The sequence below is a fragment of the Ammospiza caudacuta genome, chromosome 1 (assembly GCF_027887145.1).
Source record: "Ammospiza caudacuta isolate bAmmCau1 chromosome 1, bAmmCau1.pri, whole genome shotgun sequence".
NCBI classification, from domain to species: domain Eukaryota; kingdom Metazoa; phylum Chordata; class Aves; order Passeriformes; family Passerellidae; genus Ammospiza; species Ammospiza caudacuta.
The window spans coordinates 148804187-148825248 of NC_080593.1; positions in this window are offsets into that span (position 1 = coordinate 148804187).

The following is a 21062-nucleotide window of genomic DNA, read 5'->3' on the forward strand; positions in this document are numbered from 1 at the left end:
TATCCATGTCATCCAGATACAGAAGGAGGAGAAAAACCTCTCTTAGACCTTTCTTATAGTACATGACAAATATGGGGTTGGGGCAGGGGATTGAAGAAATACAAAGAGAAGATGTGTTTTGAAATGCCCTTTTCAGAGAAGTTGCCCCTACAGTCAAAACATCTTATCAGTTTGCCAATACTTAGATGTTACAGAGGAATCCAGAGCAATCCAGATTTAAAGATAAGAAAAGGAAGAGGAAAAAAGACTAAATAATTAAAATTAAAAAGACTAAATAATTTTAAAAACCCACATGCAAACAAGCAAAACAAGCAAATAAACTGTACAAACCCTAAAATAATATCTATAATACTTTTGTTAACTGATGTTCCCAGTCCCCTCCTGGAACAACAGATTTCTGTGGCTACAGCTGAGGGAAATCTGTGCAATTCAGGAGATATGCCTGCTTTTGCTGAGCAGACGGGCAAGTTCATGTTTCTTTGCAACTTCACTATGAACTTTAATGTTTATGTTCATGTATGTCTGGTTAAATACCTTCAAGGCTTTCACCCTGTGCTCCTTATGACTACGTTCCTATTAAATCTGGCATTTCACTGTTGCTTCAAAGAGATTGAATAGAGATTGTCTTATACAAAGCTTGAACCTTTGATATTTGCATCCAAGTGTGCTCAAGGAACATCACTGTATACTTACAGAAGTATTCTCTGTAACAAACACCCTATAAGAAAGAAATAAAGCCTTAGATCAGAATCTTTTATTCTCTGAATAAGTGTGTTATTTTTAATACTTTATTTTTCTTGCTGACTGAAATAGTTTGCAATCATATCTCATTTCAGCAGAAATGATTATTCATAGGATCTGGTCATTCTTGACAGAAAAACTATTTTATATAGTCCCTTATAGATTTCTTTTACCTCTACTCTGTCCTAATGAGAAATAAATAAAATCATACAGGTCCAGATGCATGAATTTCAGTTAATCAGAAATGTTGGAAGGAAAGTAATATCTTATCAATTGGAAATGTCATTAAAAAGTCAGAGAAAAAAAACAATGTATTATCCAGGAACTGTATTATGCAGTGTAAATGAAAGATTAATAGTTCATGTGTTTCTCATTGTGGTACATTGACACCTTTGACCAAAGGGAGGGAAAATATCTTTTTGTTAGAATTAAACAGTGATTTCTCAGTCACACAGCAACACTAGATTCTAAAAGGGGTTAGCAATCAAAGAGACATCAGCACCTACATTTTCCTAAAATCTGCTATGCAATCACTTTCATAGTGCAAAATAAGTCTAAGGGAGTAATTGCATGTCTAAATCCTTTTATGCAGATTATCACAGGCTTTCTGTTTTAAAACAGTAGTTCCATAGAATTACTGGCATGGTTTTACTAGAAGAAATACTGCTGCATATGAGATTCTGCACAAAATAATCATAGAATTCATTTTGTGTTGCCTGTTTATAGGTTTTATTTTACTTTAATAGGTCTGGTTATGGATGTGGAATGGAGCAGCACATCTTTTAAATGTCTTGAGGTCAGATTAATTCAGGGCACTTCAGATGTTTTCTTGTTTCAGTTTTACAAGGTGAGGTATTGATATGGTAAAAGTAGAATGTGAACAGGCTGTATTACACTTGTCTGAGCATCAGGGCACACTCCTGTGTGTGTGGGAGTGCAACTGTGTGCTCCTCTCTTTGCCTGTGGTGATGCTCCAAACCCCTCCTGTGCACCCCAGGGCTGCAGCACAGATGAACACCATTCCAAACATGAGGCACCCTGGGGAAGAACCCTTTTGGATCAAAGCTGATGGATTCTTTCCAGCTGGGGTGATCTAAAGATAAGTGTGGGTTTAGCAGACTCCTGGTGTCCCTGAGGGACCGGGCACCAGCCTCTTGTGGAGCACACCTGTCCCTGATGCTCCACTGCAAAAGGGTCGCTGTGTGCTTGCAGTCACCAGTTCCTCTCTCTTCATCAACCAGGAAATGCAGCACCTGGTTCTGCACTGAAGGTGAAATGGCAAAAAGGACCAGAACTGTACAAAGTCACTTTGGGTCCAAATATTGATTTTGGGTACAGAATTAAATGAAAGAAAGCCCTCTGTGACCCTATCCTTTCTGTCTGTATCTCTTGATCTGAGAATTTTCCTCTAAAGGATGATTCATTCCTCTGTAATGATAATCCCTTTGTGGAGTATCAATATGTAATTAGACGTGCGTGCTGTAGAGCAGTGTTGGTCTTACAACAAAATATGAAATTTCAGAGCCACTCCCATAAATCAGTAAAACTCGATTAAAAGCAATACAACTATAGTGATCGGATCTTCTTGTGCATCTTAATTTCATTATTTCCTTCTTTTCATGCAAATTACTATTTCCTCAACTCAGATAACTTGTTTTTCTAAATTTATCCACCAAAATGCTAGATTTTGCAGAAATAAATAATTTCAAAGAATAACTATAGTTACCAATAGAAAATTTAAATATGAGATTTTGTGCCATACTGAAAAAATAAAAGAAAATAAACTGATATTCTATTCTGCTCTAATTAAAGTATATTAATTATGGGAACAGATATATTCAAATTATGCTTCCTATGTGTAAGTGCAATATACAACAGATTTTTGAATACTTATGCAAGCATGGAAGAAAGATAATTGAAATCCCTCTCCTTATGTTTCAGTTAGTCAATTCCCATTTTCTAATGCCATATATGAAACCCTGTGTTCCAAATAAAGAGCTGAGTGAAATATCTGAGTTACTGATTTTAATCCAGAAGGATGATTTCAACACTGTGAATCCAACCGGAAAAATGGATTTTGGTATCACTGTTTTCTGATTTAGGAGATTTCCAGAGAAACTGAACCAAAAGGAAGCTTTAAAAGAAAGCTTTAGTCATTTGTACTGCCTTGGGCACTGTCTCTGTTCAAGGGCACTCTGCTGTGTGAGTGGGGATGATGTGATCAGGAAGCTGGATAGTGATAGTATCAAGACACATAATTTTAGAGCCATAACCCATTGCCACAGAGTTTGCCTGAAGTAATCCTTCCATGGATGTCAATGGACTCACAGGAAATCAGGTCTCAGTTGCTTAAACATGGGCAGCTGGTGCCGTTTGGAATGTGGGTGTCTGAGCCATCCAACAGTGCTGCTCAGTGCCATGGCTTTCAGGTGTGACAGCTGAATCTGGACTGTGGGATCCCCTCAGGCACAGCAAACAGCACTAAGTGCCTCTGTGTGGGCAAATGAATTGAGCCTCCAGGGCTGAATTCATTTTCCCCAGGTAAACTTTCACAATGTTCATTTCTACATCCAAGTTAGTTTCCTTGTTGAACGTTTACGGGCAGGAATGGATACAGTGCATTTGATTTATTTTAGGTGTTTACATTGGGATGAGATGTCCCCAGTTCCCTCCTCTGCTACTAAAAATATTTCAGAAAACACAGTTATTGGCATCTTCACGGCAGATACTTTGGTTTTATGCAGTGCTCCAAATAAAAACATTTAAGGACATCTTATTTTCTGGTAGATCATGTTAGGGCCCATTTCACAACCCTGAACCTGTTTACCCTGCAGATCTACCTGCTTTCAGTGTTTAGTGCCCCATAAGTCTTACAAATATAAATAAACCAAAAAGAAACTATGGCAAATTCACACTTTTGACACCAACCTTCTGACCACTACCTGACCTGCCTATGCCTTTCTTCTCTGATAATTAGTTTCAGTCTACCACAGGAAGAGGGTTCTTGTGATTTTATTATTTCACATCTTCCTGCCTCTGGCTGAGAAGAAGAAAGCGGTTGTCCTGGTTTAGGACAAATTAGGGGAAATCTCCAAAAGGGAGCCCCCCAAAAACAAAACAAACCTCCAACCACCCCTCCCCCAACACCGGGTTCGGGAAGGAATTTCTCGGAGGAGCAAAGTGGAAAACAAAACCTATTTATTTACAAGTAACAAAAGAACACTCCCCAACACAAGAAAAGAAAAGAAAACAGAAAAAACAGACTGTGTGTTGAGAGGGCGCGGCGCTTCTCTGCAAGCTTCGGATGTCCTGGACGTCTTCAGGTCACGTCCGGAGCTGGTCCAGTATCTTCAGGGGAGGGTAAGAAAGAGGGAGCAAGAGAAAAGGAAAAAAAAACAGCACAAAAAAGCAGAAAGCAAGCAAGCAAAGTGGCTAGCCAAGCCAAGCAGCAAAAGCCAAAAGCAAAAAGGCCTGGTCAAACACTCCCCCCTCTCTTCCCCGCCCCGCCGCAGCAAGACGGCCGGGGGGGGGGGGGGAAGAGAGAGAAAAGGCACAGCTGCCAGACACAACACACGATATTGGGATAAAGGCTGTCAACCCACGACACTCCACCCCTTATCCCATATCGTGAATATACAATAAAAACTTTCATTTCACTTACTCACACCTTTGACACTTACGCATTCCTCTCATCTTACTTGCTCAGACCTTTGACACTTACAGTTTCCTTCTGTCTCACATTCAACAAACAATGACATTCATATATGAATCTCATCCCACAATCAGGTCTCCCTGAGGTACACACCGTGTTGTTCCATCTTTCTGCATTATCCACCATGTATAACCTGGTCCTTGAGCAAAGACAATCCCACGGATGGGTTTGTCTGTACTCGAGGCAGGGTTGATCCATACTGTCTTTCCCAACAAACCTCTGACATGGGCCACTGGGGCTTTATCCCCATCTACTATATTAAGGAGCTCAGACTGAGCAGGACCCGCTCGGTTGGTGGAACCTCGAGTGTTAACTAACCAGGTAGCCTTTGCCAAATGCTGCTCCCAGTTTTTAAAAGACCCCCCACCCAATGCTTTTAAGGTGGTTTTTAACAATCCATTATACCTTTCCACTTTCCCTGCAGCTGGTGCATGATAGGGGATATGGTATATCCACTCGATGCCATGTTCCCTAGCCCAAGTATTAATAAGATTGTTTTTGAAATGAGTTCCATTATCCGACTCAATTCTCTCGGGAGTACCGTGCCTCCAAAGGACCTGCTTTTCAAGGCCCAAGATAGTGTTACGGGCTGTGGCATGAGACACAGGGTAGGTTTCCAACCATCCCGTGGTGGCTTCTACCATGGTTAGTACATAGCGCTTGCCCTGGCGGGTTTGAGGCAGTGTGATGTAATCAATCTGCCAGGCCTCCCCGTATTTGTACTTAGACCACCGCCCCCCATACCAGAGGGGCTTCACCCGCTTGGCCTGCTTGATGGCAGCGCACGTCTCACAGTCACGAATAACCTGAGAGATACTGTCCATGGTTAGATCCACCCCTCGGTCTCGTGCCCACTTATAGGTGGCATCTCTACCCTGGTGGCCTGAGGCATCATGGGCCCATCGTGCTAAGAATAACTCTCCCTTATGCTCCCAGTCGAGATCTATCTTCAACTCCCCTATCTTTGCAGCCTGATGGACTTGCTGGTTGTTTTGCTGCTCTTCATTAGCTCTACTTCTGGGGACATGGGCATCTACATGGCGAATCTTCACAGGTAACTTCTCTACCCGAGTAGCGATATCTTTCCACTCTTCCGCAGCCCAAATTGGTTTTCCTCTTCGCTGCCAGTTTGCCTCTTTCCATCTCTTCAGCCATCCCCATAGAGCATTGGCTGCCATCCAGGAATCGGTATACAAATAGAGCCTTGGCCACCTCTCTCTCTCTGCAATACCTAGGGCCAGTTGAATAGCTTTGATTTCAGCAAATTGACTGGATTCACCCTCTCCTTCAGTAGCCTCTGCAACCCGTCGAGTGGGACTCCACACAGCTGCTTTCCACCTCCGTTTCATCCCTATGACACGACAAGAACCATCGGTGAATAGAGCATAGCGTGTTTCTTCTACTGGTAACTGATTGTATGGCGGAGCTTCCTCAACCCGGGTCACTGGCTCTTGTTCCTCATCTGCGACACTAAAGCTTTCACCTTCAGGCCAATTTGTAATTATCTCCAGGATCCCAGGGCAATTTAACTTCCCAATTCGAGCGCGCTGCGTAATGAGGGCAATCCACTTACTCCAAGTAGCACTGGTGGCATGGTGGGTAGAGGGAACCTTTCCTCTGAACATCCATCCCAACACCGGTAGTCGGGGTGCCAAAAAGAGTTGTGCCTCTGTACCAATCACCTCCGAGGCGGCTTGGACTCCTTCATAGGCGGCCAAGATTTCTTTTTCTGTTGGGGTATAGTTATCTTCAGACCCCCTGTAGCTCCGACTCCAAAATCCCAATGGTCGGCCTCGGGTCTCGCCAGGTACCTTCTGCCAAAGGCTCCAGGACAGACCATGGCTCCCGGCTGCAGAGTAGAGCACGTTCTTCACATCTGGTCCCGTCCTGACTGGACCAAGGGCTACAGCATGAGCGATCTCCTGCTTGATTTGGACAAAAGCTTGCTGCTGCTCAGGGCCCCAATGGAAGTCGTTCTTCTTGCGGGTAACCAGATAAAGGGGTCTCACAATCTGACTATACTCAGGGATGTGCATCCTCCAGAAACCTATAGCGCCTAAGAAAGCTTGTGTTTCCTTTTTATCAGTTGGTGGGGACATGGCAGTGATTTTATTAATAACATCCACAGGAATCTGACGCCGTCCATCTTGCCACTTCACCCCCAAGAACTGAATTTCTCGGGCAGGTCCCTTGACTTTGCTCTTCTTAATGGCAAATCCAGCTTCCAAGAGAATATGAATTATCTTCTCTCCTTTCTCGAACGCTTCTATTGCCGTGCTCCCCCAAACAATGATATCATCAATATATTGCAGATGTTCTGGAGCCTCACCCTCTTCTAGTGCAGCCTGGATCAGTCCATGACAGATGGTAGGACTGTGTTTCCACCCTTGGGGCAGTCGGTTCCAGGTATACTGCACTCCCCTCCATGTAAAAGCAAACTGAGGCCTGCATTCTGCTGCCAGAGGGATGGAGAAAAACGCGTTAGCAATATCGATGGTCGCATACCACTTTGCTGCCTTAGACTCCAGCTCGTACTGCAGTTCCAGTATGTCCGGTACAGCCGCACTCAGTGGTGGAGTCACTTCATTCAAGGCACGATAGTCCACAGTCAGTCTCCATTCTCCGTCAGATTTTCGCACAGGCCAGATAGGGCTGTTAAAGGGTGAGTGGGTTTTACTGACCACCCCTTGGCTCTCCAGCTCTCGGATCATTTTGTGGATGGGGATCACGGCATCTCGATTCGTCCGGTACTGCCTGCGGTGCACTGTTGAGGTGGCAATTGGCACTCGCTGCTCCTCTACCCTCAAGAGTCCTACTGCAGATGGGTTCTCTGATAGTCCAGACAAGGTGTTCAATTGTTTAATACCCTCTATCTCCACTGCAGCTATTCCAAAAGCCCACCTGAATCCCTTAGGATCTTTGTAATAGCCATTCCGGAGGAAGTCTATGCCCAAAATACACGGAGCCTCTGGACCAGTCACAATCGGGTGTTCCTGCCATTCCTTCCCAGTCAAGCTCACCTCAGCTTCCAACAAAGTCAACTGTTGTGATCCTCCCGTCACTCCAGCAATGGAAACAGGTTCTGTCCCCACGTGTTCCGATGGCATTAAGGTACACTGTGATCCAGTGTCAACCAACGCTTCATAGTCTTGTGGCTCTGATGTGCCAGGCCATCTGATCCACACCTTCCAAAAAACCCGGTTCTCCCGTGCCTCTTCCTGGCTGGAGGCAGGGCCCCTCTAAGCCAGATTGTCCTTCTTTCCTTGGGCATATGCCTTAGAAGTTCCTTCAAGGGGATCGGACATGTCATCGTCATCATTATACTTAACATCTCGGCTACGAGCGACCGGAGCTGCTATCCTTTTGGTGATACTTTCTCTTTTCTTCAAATCACGCACCCGTTGTGCCAAAGCAGCGGTGGGTTTTCCATCCCATCTCCTCATGTCTTCTCCAGACTCACGCAGAAAAGCCCATAACTCAGTCCGTGGGGTGTACCTTCTCTCCCCATCAAAGGAGCGCCAGCGTTGGACACCAGGACCTCTAATTTGTACAGCTGAGATTTGAATAAGGTCCTCCTTAATCTCTTCCCGGAGTTTCTTATGATTCTCCTCAATTTTATCCTCTAGTTTCTGCAGTCGGGTTTCCACTGCTGCAATTCTGGCATGAGTTGGGCCATGCACAGCATCTGCATACGCTCGAAGCTTCTTTGCCATATCGAGCACAGTCTCATATGTATCATCCCGCTTCATTATTGCTAGGGCAGAAGCGTATTCAGGTGGCCCAAGTCGCACGAGTTTCCTCCACATTACAGGTGTGCATGGTACCAGGTCCGGATTTCTAGTTGTTGTGTCATCTGAGAAAATGAGCTCTGCCACCGCCATCTCTCTCAGGCGTTGGATCCCCTGTTCTATGGTCTTCCACCGTGTCTGCTGCATATAGAGATCATCCGTACACAGGTATCGTTCTGCTACGCTTCTTAGGACCCGCTCCCAGAGGCTGTGAGGGTTAGCCCCCCTCATCATACCTTGATCGATGACAGGATCATGTGACAGGGATCCCAAATGCCTCGCTTCAGTACCATCCAAAATCGTAACCTCCCCTGCAGCATCCCAAAGGCGGACTAACCAACTAATTATAGATTCGTCAGGTTGTCGTCTGTAATCCTTTCTTAGGCCTCTGAGGTCCTTCAGAGAAAAGGAGTCAATATTAGCTCCAGATTCTGTGCCCCTTGATGTGGCCTCTGATTTTGGTGAGGGTCCTTCTCCTGCATCGTCATCCTCATCATCCTCCACCTTTCGATCGGTCTTGCCTTTACACTTTCCACCTCTTGTATTAGCTGCAACAGCCATGGTTTGGGGCCTACTGTCTGATGCAGCTGCTAGCCTGGAGCCTGGGAGGTTAGCTGCAGCCTGGGTCACTGGGGTAGTAACTAACTTATCACCCTGTTCCCTTTCTGCTATCTGCTGCTCCACAGTATCTAGCAGAGTACGGTAAACAAATGCCAAGGCCCAGCTCACTGCAGTAATCCTTTCTTCCTTAGTGTTACCATGGCACTTCTCCCTCAAATACTTTGCCACCTCGACTGGATTCTGAATTTGATCAGATGGAAAGTCCCAGTCCATAGGATCAGAAAATTCCTTTAAAGTCTGGCCCATGTCCTCCCATTTCCCACTCCAGTCAAGATTTTTCCTGCTTTGTTTTACTCCTAAGTCAGGAGTGTCTCTAACCCCTCTAGAAATCTCAGTCTTCATTTTATACACACTCCAGACAGTATAGAAAAGGCTTAATAAATTAAATGCCAGAAAGATGGTTTCTTTCAAACTCAGGGGAAATTCAGTATTTTCTAATAGAGATGTCAACAATTTGGAGGACAAGAAGGAAGACAAAGGCTGAAAAGCCCCTTCCCCTTCTTCTCCCCAAACAAACTGAGTAAACAACCATAATAACAGTCCATACATTCCTGAAATAAAGTCCAGCATTTTTATCCGACACATCATCATACATAAGACCAGCACAATGACTATTCTGGTTAGTGCCCCCCGCTTACAAAAGCTACTTATTAGGGCCAACATCAGAGCTATTTTTGGGTAAGGAAATAACCCCAGGGACCACAAAAGTATTAAAACTTCAAAAACCCCTAGGGACCAGAACGACCGGCAAGCTTCCACTCCAAATGACATTATGAATCACCGATATGCCCACAAAATAGCCAAAACCAAAATATTATTGTTATAGGTTTTTTTCCCACTGTTTTTTGGCCTCCTTTTTCCCGGCCAATGCACCAAAAAGTATATTGTCCTGGTTTAGGACAAATTAGGGGAAATCTCCAAAAGGGAGCCCCCCAAAAACAAAACAAACCTCCAACCACCCCTCCCCCAACACCGGGTTCGGGAAGGAATTTCTCGGAGGAGCAAAGTGGAAAACAAAACCTATTTATTTACAAGTAACAAAAGAACACTCCCCAACACAAGAAAAGAAAAGAAAACAGAAAAAACAGACTGTGTGTTGAGAGGGCGCGGCGCTTCTCTGCAAGCTTCGGATGTCCTGGACGTCTTCAGGTCACGTCTGGAGCTGGTCCAGTATCTTCAGGGGAGGGTAAGAAAGAGGGAGCAAGAGAAAAGGAAAAAAAACAGCACAAAAAAGCAGAAAGCAAGCAAGCAAAGCGGCTAGCCAAGCCAAGCAGCAAAAGCCAAAAGCAAAAAGGCCTGGTCAAACACTCCCCCCTCTCTTCCCCGCCCCGCCGCAGCAAGACGGCCGGGGGGGGGGGGGGAAGAGAGAGAAAAGGCACAGCTGCCAGACACAACACACGATATTGGGATAAAGGCTGTCAACCCACGACAGCGGTACTGGTACTATAAGACATTAATTTAAGGCAACAAGATGGTAATTGGAAGCTTTCCACTACCTTTAATGAACTTTGAACTGGAATCACAGAGAAAAAGTCTCAGTAAACACCTTTCACTGAGAACATGGCTTGCTGAAATAAATCATACAGAACTGATCAATGGTTTCACACTGCTCACAACACCTTGTATGCCTTCATGTTTCTCACTATGATGCAATCTCTTCACACTCTCTCATGGCTATGGGGGATTTGGCTGTGTTTTGATTCTATTCACATTTTGAATCTTCACTTCTCTGAAGTAAAGGTCTGCTGTGGGTTGGCCTTGGCCAGCAGCCACACACCCACACAGCCACTTGATCACTCCCCTCTCCCTCCCGCCTCCCCACAGGTTGGGGGAGAGATTCAGAACAAAAGTGAGAAAGCTTGTGGGTCGAGTTAATGACAGTTTAATAAGTGAAGGATGGATTTACATTTAAAAAAAAAAGAACAGCGATGCAGGAACAATCACTCACCACCTCCCACCAACAGGTCCATGCCCAGCCACTCTCTGAGCAGAAGCCACCTTGGAAATTGAGTGCCCACCTGTCCTCCTCTTCTTCCCCTTCTTCCTCCTTTTATTGTTGAGCTTGATGTTATGTGGTATGGAAAAGACCTTTGGACAGCTTGGGTCAGCTGTCCAAGTCCTTTGGTCATCCCCAACCTACTCCCTGCATGGGCAGAGTGGGGAAAAAAGAAACCCTTGCCATTGAGCAAGCTGTGTTCAATAATACCCAAAACACTGTTGTGTTGTTGTAGTGAACCATTGAGACCTTGTGGATAAATTTTGCCCTAAACCAGCTGTTTTCCAGCCAAAGAAGAAAGCACCATTAAGCCATGGATCCTGAAGAAGCTGCATAGCAGATTTTTTCATGCTGGTTTCTCTCCTGCATTGCAAGGCACCACTGTGGAGGAAAGGTTTATTGACAAACTTTATTCAGAAAACTGGTCTGGGCACAGACAGACACACAGACACTCAATCCTCCACCAACACTACCCAAGTTCCAGAATCTTCCAGGAAGAAGAATGCCCATGCACTGAACTCCTCCTGGAAGAGATATTGGAAGAACTGAAGTTATAAAAATGTGTGCATGGGTCCCCAGTTCTGACAGACCAGGGCTGCACATTACAAACATGGACTATGATCACCCACACATTGCTGGAGCCATGTCTTTCTATCTCTTCTATATCTCTCTATTTTTCTCTTTCCAATTTTCCTCTCTTAGGGTGATCATATACCCCAGAACATCTATATCCCCCTTTTCCAGTGTTTTACTTTCTCTTAGTTCAGTTCTCCTAACAAAATTAATTTTATATAAGTTATCTAGTGTTGTTTTGCTGCAATCCAACTCAAAGGGTCAGTTAGCAATGAACATGGTTTACTTTGCCTCAGAGGCAGATTACAACACTGTTTTAGCCACAAATCCAAACTGTAGCTCCACACGGGTCTAAAGTCTTTGCCTTCCTGGGGGCAAGACAAAATCAGAAGTATTGGAGAACAGCAGAATTTATCAATTTTACCAGCTATTGAGGGCTGGACACAAAATGGGCTGAAGGGATGAGAGCTGAGGAGCAGTTCTAGAATGAGTGTGAACACCTCATCTGTCTGTGGCACCCAAAGAAACTCCACTGTTGTTATTAAGAGCTAATTGTTGATTTACTGCATGAATGGTCTAAAATGGAAAAGCAGTTGGATATTATTCTTTGTCACTTCAGATTCCCAAGGGCAGAATGAAGGTTGTGTTGGACTATTTTCAGATTTTCCAGTTTTGGGGCCCTACCAACGCAACAGTATGAGTTTCACTTTAAAGAGAAAACAAAAATAAATGCTTATTACATATTTAAATGCACAGACTTTTCATTGTGCAGTCTAAGCCTTTTACCATGCAACAAGAATTTTTCTGCTTGTGTTGTATTTGCTAGATCCTGCCTGTCTTTGATTGCACATCCTTTTCCTCCTGCTCTAAATAGACCAAGAGCATCACTACATTTTACTGAACATTTTATTGAACATTTGCCAAGAGAAAGTGCTGGATTTTTATGGGAAGTGTTGGAAACATCTCAAAATACAGGGTTTAGAGCAGAGCACTCAGCTTTAGCATTGGTTTAGCATTTTTTTTCCCCCTGAAAATTGTCATATTGGCACACAAAATATCTCTGTGTATCTCAGACATCCAATTAGTAACAAGTTGGCGCTTAGTCCATCAATAGTTGAAATGTTTTGTTTGGAAGTTCTGGCCTGGGTTTTGGTTGGGGGTTTTGTTTCTTTTTTTCAGTTGAAGAAGCTATTGTTATCACACCATGTAAACAACAGTAGTGCCAATTGTCCTAAATATCATTTGCTCACAGCCTCACTGGCATTTATTTAATTATTGTCTCATTTCATTTAAGCTACATTCTGTAGGAACATTTTGTACTTAAGACCAAAATGAACACTTAGAACATTTATAAAAAGAGTGTCAGAAAAAGATCGAGGCACCTGAATAAATCTCTCATTTAATATATATTTAATTTTATTGATAATAAAGATTGTGCATGAAAACATTGGATACAGCCAGGAGGTTTGTACATAATAAACAGTCTTTCAAGATACAGGGGTTTCATATTGGTACTCCAGCTTTTTCTTTTGGGCTGAGAAATTTATTGAAACTATACATTGCTTTTTACTAAATTTTACTTTGCCATTGCTTGCCTGATGACAGCAAGTCAGAGGATGTACCTGGAATCTGGTGTGAATGAGTTTTTGGCCAGTGTTTCTCATTATGAACATTGAGCTAAAATGTTCTATCCAAACATTTCTATATTTTGGCGCATTTCAAATCCTCATTGCTGTGCATATTTTAATATGTCCTCATCTTTAGGGACTTTTGTGAGCTCAGTGGAGGTGAAAATTAACAATTGTGTTTGTGGACAAGTAAATACCTAAAGTGGTTAAAAGATGTCATCAGATGTCAGGTGACAACTGGGGACAGCCACAGCTCCTCCTGTGTGATGGAAGACATCCCTGCTGCCACTGTGGGGTGCTGGGAGGAAGGGTTAGCTTGCTCCCCGAAAATGCTACAGGTACACAAACAGGAGAAGGTGACCCAACCAATAAGTTCTTCCTCTCAGGGCACTGTCATTGTGAACAATGGATTAACATGACAAGGTTTCACTGCATTTTGCTGCAGAAAATCCCCATCAGGGTATGCTGAGTCCTTGGAACATGACCCTTTTGCAAGTACATCTCTATGCTTGGGAATATATTTCTATTTTGTCTTTTTTTTTTCTCCAAGTTGCCCTTGTGTTTGTCACAAGGCACGTAGGCTGAGGCACAATTACAGAGCAGAATTCCAACACATACTCCTGAAAGAAGTGCTCTCTATCCCTCACTAATGAAGAAGCAGCAGAAGAGAAATAAAACTGTAAATGAAAGAAAAAAAACTATGCAACTTGTCAATAAGAAAATAAAGGATTTATAGATGGTGATTTCGTCCATGGAAAATATTGAATATTCACCAGCTTGACCCTGAAGGAGTAGCAAATTGTAATCCTTAATGTGAGAGAATTATTACTACATTCATCTAAGGTATTGATGGAGTACAGCTGAGAAAATTAGAAGCAAAAGAAAATATAAATAACTATTTTCATCTTAACAAATAAGACAACACATGCTGACATCATTTACTTGACTGTATTCCTTCTCTCTTTCGGTTTTTGTATATATTTGTCTGCTTCTCTTCTAGATTTCTTATTGTCTGCATTAAGAACAAAAAGGAAAGAATGTTTACTTGTGAAGTGTTTTCTTTTGTGCTTCCCAAGGTGAATTCAATCAAGTGTTTTTCCATATCAGTGTCCCTGGTTTTCCCTTTTTGTCTATTTTATGTGTGGGAAATGTGTCAGTAAATAGGGCTCAGTGGTCACTTGAATTTAATGCTTCAATTTATTAGAATGTGATAAAAAGGTTTCATATCATTTGAAAAAGACAGGTGATTCCCATGCCTTGTATATGTTAATGAAGTACTGCAGAGCTCAAGAGAGATATAATTATGCTTTTCTGTGAAAGTCTTATGAAATTTCTTTAGTGAAGTCTTTTAACAATTCTCAAGGCAGTTAAAAAAAGTTATCTGATAACTTGTTTACAATTAAAAAAAAAGTATAAAGGCATTTTAGAAGGAATAACAACTAAAAGTTATAAAGCAGATCAGCAATTCTAGAGAGAATTTATCAGGAGCCTGGAAAAACAGAGATTTTAATGATATGGGTAAGTGTTTTTAGAGGGCAGAGGATGTGCCACATGAAAGAGTGTTAAACTGGCTAGACAATTTAAGCAATTTGAACATGTGGATAGCAAAGGTTTTGTCTTTGTTCTGCCTTCAGTACAACTAATGTGTGTCTCCCGATCACGCTGTGCTGCCTCTCCCCACAGGACTGTGCTTCTGAGTGTGTTCGAAATAAAGCTGATGCCACACTTTGCTGATCTTGAGAGGATCAACACCCCTGAATTCAGAGGTGACATCACCTTTTCTTAACTGACAGAGATAAAATGCATGCAAGAAAGGATTCCTGAGATGTTTCTGTGTCAGTGAGGGTCAAAAATAACTGTGTCCATCTTTTTCCCAGAAGAATTTTCTCCTCCTATAGCATGACATTTAGTCTTTATGTGAACTTTTGCAAATGGGTTGGATTGCAGAAGATTGAATAAATATTGTGTCCACAAGGCAGAAAATACACCCAATGCTTCCCTAATGCAATGTAATTAATTAGTGTATTGCTTTTTATCAGAAGGATGTCTCTGACTCTTTTGCATAATTATGGTTGGGTTCCAATTTATAAAAACCTGTCTCCAACAGCCATAAACAAGATTTGGTTTCCTAAGCCAACTGTATCTTGTTATGACAAGTGGAGAGATAATGCCTTGGTGAATTCATGATCTCGAGGGATATAGACCAGGCAAAAAGTGTAGACATAACCTGAACCTTAAGAAAATAAACTTCTAGTTTTTTAAAGAACAAGTGGATTTGACCTCTTGGGAAACTGTTTTCAGGGACAGGGGAGAAGAAGAAAGCTGGCAAGTATTTGACGTTATTTTCCTTAAAGCACAAGAAGAGCTCTCAATTCTCAAGTTCAAAAAACTGATCAGGGAAGGAAGGAGCCCAGCACAGCCAAGTGACGACCACCTGGTCAGGCTGAAACACAGGAGGCAAATGCTTAGACAGCAAAAGTGGAGACTTGCATTCTGGGAAGAACACAGGAATAACTGGCTGGGGATGTAAGGCTGGGATGATGATTGATAAGGTACAACTGAAGATAAATTTGGTAAGGAATGTGAGGAATAATAAGAAGGGTTTTTACAGGTAGATTAGCCAGAAAAAGCAAGACAAAAGAAACTTCACTGTAGCAATAAGTGAAACAGGAAAATGGGTGGCAGGTGACATGGAGAAGGTAATTTTTCATTGAGAATTGCTCTTCCCACAGCTTTCAAGTAGATGCAGTGCATGTCACTTGTGGAATGAAGTCCCACCCAAGACAGGACAAAAGACAAGAGTTTTGAACTGAGAGATGTTGGATTTAGACTAAATATAAAGAAGGAATAATTTGCTATAAGAGTGGTAAAGCTCAGGAACAGGTGGTACAGAGAAGTTGTGGATGCCCCATCCCTGGAAGAGCTCAAGGCCAGGCTGGATGGGGCTCTAAGCAGCCTGATCTAGTGAAAGATGTCTCTGGCCATAGCAGGGGCTTTGGAACGAGATGATCTTTAAAGGTTCTTTCCAACCAAATCCTTCTGTGAGTGTATGACCATATAACTTCTCTTCCTGTCTCCTGCCTTTGGGCACTCACTCAGATTTAGCATTTTATACGAAACCTCCCTTAGGGCACAATCTGAGTTTTAGACCTGCCACTGAACACTGTGTCAGGAGGGCTGTTCCTCAAGGGGGTTGGCCAGAGACCCATTAACTGGTATGGGAGATGCTGCATTTGGCCAACTTTGAATCCCTGAGCTTACAAAGAAGAGCAGGATATGACAACACTGAGTTAAATCATCTTAGGGGCATCTCTTCAGTACAAACAGATCCTCTGTTGACACAACTGTTCCCACCCCTGACTGCTCTTACTGGGAACTTTTATATAAAAAGCTGTATCTTGGCATTTAAGAGTCCTAGATTAATTTCTTGTACTTCTGCGGACTTCCTTTTAAACTTTGAATAAACCTTTTAGCAAAAGGTGTTTTAAGTTGTGGGACATGTAGATTTGTGCCTAATGTTTTAAATGGCACATGGACCTGTTGGTAAATATCACAGAGTACTGAATGTATAATTTGCATTTTGGTTTTGTCTTTGTTCCTCAGTTCCTCATCAGCAGACAGGAGGTAAGAGCACACTTCTGTTTTGTGGGATAAAACTATGTCAGGATTTTGATTTTTTTAAAATCCTTTTATGTAAGGGATAGAGAATTAGATACTTTTGGTGCAGATGTTAGATAGAAAGAGGTATTAGTCATTTTTTTATATCATCTGAAAACTTGTGGATTACAGTTGTATTTATTTTATCATAATAGGACAACTTTAAAATATCCAAGTTGTGCATTTTTCAAATAATACAATGGCAAAAGGAGAATCCTCCATTACACTAGAAGCACATCAGAGAGAAATCTCAAGAGCACATGTATTCATATAGGAGCAAATACATATTAAATGGCACAATATAAAATCACAGGTATATAACAAACAATAGATGCTAAAATGACATCAGGAAATGCTAGTGACATGCAGCAACATGTCTAAGAACAAAACAACCATGTCAGATATAATAATCAATTTCTACAATAAAATTATTTGCCTGATCATTTGTTTCTGTCTGTAGCTCTTCCCCTTGACTTGCAGCATGCTGAAGTGACGGATCAATGTTTTCCTCTATTAAAGACTATAAATTCTTTTGACAATGAAATTCTTACTCAAGAAGAGACCATCATCAACGTTTTTTCCTAATACACTCTAATGCTGTTTGTGCTGCTCAGTGTGCCATTACAGTTCAGGAGCAGAACTCACCAATATGTGGAAAGTTTAGTGAAAAAGGCTATTTTGTAGGATAATAACACACCAGAGTATCTCAACCCGAAAGTAAGGCCCTTTAATGCAGATTCATCTGTCTAAGTCTGTCATAATCATACCTATCTTCATCCTTTTCATTTGCACTAAGTGCCCAGCAGAAAGCATCTCTATGCACTGCAATTGCCGGTTTTGCTCTGTGATCAGATGTTTTGCTACTTAAGTGGCAGCTTAATACATATCTCTTGACTACCTTTGTGATTTTGCCCATGTGTTGTGTCACAGAGTGAGAGTAAAGTGAACACCTGCAGGCTGATGGGTCTCTCAGGACAGGGGGGAATTTACAACAGCCTCTCTTCCTCCCTCCATACCTTTCCTGCCCCCTCCAGAGGCATTATGTTGGTAATTGCTGGAGAATACAAGAATAAGCAGGCAGGGAATTCATGGTGCATCTTAATTATTAGTGCCTGCCTATCTCAGAGTGCTGAATGAATTGGTCAAATTTGCTGACCTGCCTGAAAGCTAATGCAGAAAATGAACCATGAAAGAGGAAAAATAGTTTTCTTTTGGATCAGTTAGTGAATTACTGATCTTATAGGAGCATTATTGCTGGAGCTACATAAAAGATGGGGCTAGCATGATTGTGAAGGAAAATAGAGAGCAAGAACAGCCCTTTTGGAATTAGTTCCTATTATCAACTGATTTAGTTGGCTGTAAACTCAGAAAATTAGAGCCGACTTTACTTAATAAGCACAATTCTGTGTTCCTTCTATAGTAAGTAGTGAAAGGACTATGATTTTTCTAAATTAAAATATACTTAAATGTACATTTCTTACATAGAAGAATTTTAATTCAATTTTTCTTTATAACTTGTTTTTATTCCAGTTATTATTATGCTTTATAAGCTATTCTCCAAAATTGCATTATTCAGTGGGGGCCACTGAAGATAAAAGGAAAAGCTCCCAAAAGGGAAAACATCCTATATGATCGACAGACTGGCCATATTAGAATGCATGGTTTGACCTGGACAGACACGGCTGCACTGTGATTTGAGAAATTGCTTTGCCTTTCTTACAGCTTAGCTTTGACAGCTGTAAAGCAGAAATAATTATACAGGCCTCCTCTGAAAGAGCTTTCAGATTTGTGAGGACGGTGTGCTCTTGGAGAAATGTGCATTACCAACAGTCACTAAGCCTTCCTGGGTTAATGGAAGCAAGTAGACCTGGGGATAAGGGGGAGATTAATCTCCTTTTTTCCCCTGTACAACATTTCACTGTGCTTATCTTTGATGAAAACTGGGAGAAAAGCATCATTTAGGTAACTAAAGTGCTTAATCCCAACTTTAGAGACATAAGAGGTTCTGCTGCCATCACTGGCTTTGCCTGCATAGTAAAGCTTGTCACATGTGTCAGCAAGGACTGATGACAAGTTGATAATAAAAACCTGTCTTTGAAATGTACAGGAAAATAATTTTTGATGATTATAAAGTGGTCAACAACAGCTTTACCTGTACTGTGTTCTTTAAAGGAAATGTCAGCCTTAAAACTTCTTATTGAAACTTCCCAGCTCCTATCTCTGTCCACCACAGGACAAGCTGCAGATTCAACAGAGCACACGGGAGAGCTGAATTCCAAACAATAAAGCTGACAGAACATAAAGCAAATTGAGGCAGTAATAAAGCTGCTGTGATTTGCTGTAAATGGCACCAAGTTTTCAGCAAACCTTATGAAAGTCTTCTTACATCAGGGTGCCCACTAAATGCACAAGATCCCTCTCAGACAGCTATGTCAATTCCTGTCAGAACAACAGAACAATAAAGCAGCAGATTCTGCAAAAGTTTAATATCATGAAATAAAATTCCAGCAGATTTGATGTGCTGAGTTGTATTGTATATTTTTTAAAGATAAATGCGCACTTGCTGATGAATCCTGACATGTTTATTTCTTTGTTCCTCAGCACAACTAAAATAACCAATAAACACAAAAAATTCTCCTCCAGAGATTGTGGTATTATTTTCCTTCAAGGTTTTGGAAGTCTGGCTTTTTGATGTTCAATTCATTACTTATTTTATGGGTGATAGTAAAAATAAGTAGTCAACTAACTAGATATGTGTCCCCTCACCCCAAACATCAACAGAGCTACAACCATTGGTTTATTTGAAAAAAAAAATGTTTCTAGAACACATTTGGACAAACTTTACAATGGTTGCTGAAAGGGTCCTGAAGAAAATACTTATTTGCTAGAAAATTATTTTGTTCCTCCTACATTGCAATGACTGGTATTTCAGGTGAATACTTATTTAGCTTTGTCAGCAAAACTTTTGATCTAAAATAACAGCATTCTGGGGAGTTCAAAACATGTGTATGCAATGGCTTGTTCCTTTTGCCTCCTCAATGGCTGCATTTATGGGATGACAACATGTGCAAGCTCTAAGGAGCTGCACAGTCCTATAAGAAAAAAAAGTCAAACATTTTGCCTCTGCTTTGCACACAGAATGCAAAGTGTGCTTCATATACTGTACTAAGCAAAGCAGCAAAACTAATGATAAGCTGCCTACATGGCTGTGGAGAGCAGAACAAGGTGATCCAAAATTGTTTTACATAATGAGATAAGGGAGATGATGACACACAAAGAAGAGAGGAAAGGGAAGACTGGGTTGGCAAGCAAAGTGTGCCGTGTGGTGTGGAGTAGAGAAACCTTGGAAAAAATAACAGAGCTGAGGGAGCTCCACACCAAGAACATGCACACCAAGAAAGAAGTGCCTAGAGGGTCTGAGTGTGAGGGAACCTCTTGTATTATTTCAGAGAAAAAGTCATGACTGGGAGCCCCTCTGAAGTGTTTGTGTGATAACTCACACAAGAAGGGACATGGCTCATGCAATGAGAAAGCCAATCTTGATTGTCTTTAAGAGTTATTACAATCAAGGGAAGTACCTGAGAATTGGAAGTAAAAAAAAAAAAAAATCATACAACTCTTATTTTGAAGAATAGCAAGAAGAAGGATCTGTAGAAATACTGAGTTGTAATTTTATTTCAGTCTCTGGCAAGATGATGAAGCAAGTCCTGCTATAAACCATTTCCAAATATATGAAGAAGAAGGTGATTGGGAATATTAAACACAGTTTTAGAAAGGTAAAATCATGACTGACCAGCCTGACAGATTTCTACAACAAGATCTGTCTTCATGGGCAAGAGGGCAGCAGTAGAAGATTTTTATCTTGAATTCAGCAAGGCTTTTCACATAGTCACTCAACTTCCTTAGATAATCTATGAAATAAGGGCAAGGTGGATAAATGGTGAGATGTTATGAAGAGCTGGACACAAAGGGTTGTGATTAGCTGCACAAAATCCATCTGGAGGCCAGTTATAAGAGGTACCCCAGGGATCTGTGCTGTCTGAACTCCTCATTATTAGTGTACTCTTACCAAGGCTGCAGAGGATGTAACACCACAAGGAGCGGCTGACACACCAGAGGGCTCTGCTGCCATCAGGAGGAACCTGAACAGGCTGGAGAAATGGGCTGGCACAGAAATCTCATGAAGCTCAACATGGGTAGAGTGCAAAATCCTGCCCCTGGGAAGAAGAACCCTGCACACCAGTACAACGAGGAAGCAACTTTGCAGAAATTATCCCAGGAACCCTTGTGGACAGCAGGCTGTGTGTAATTCAGCAGTGTGCCCTGGCAGCAGTGAAGGTCAGACA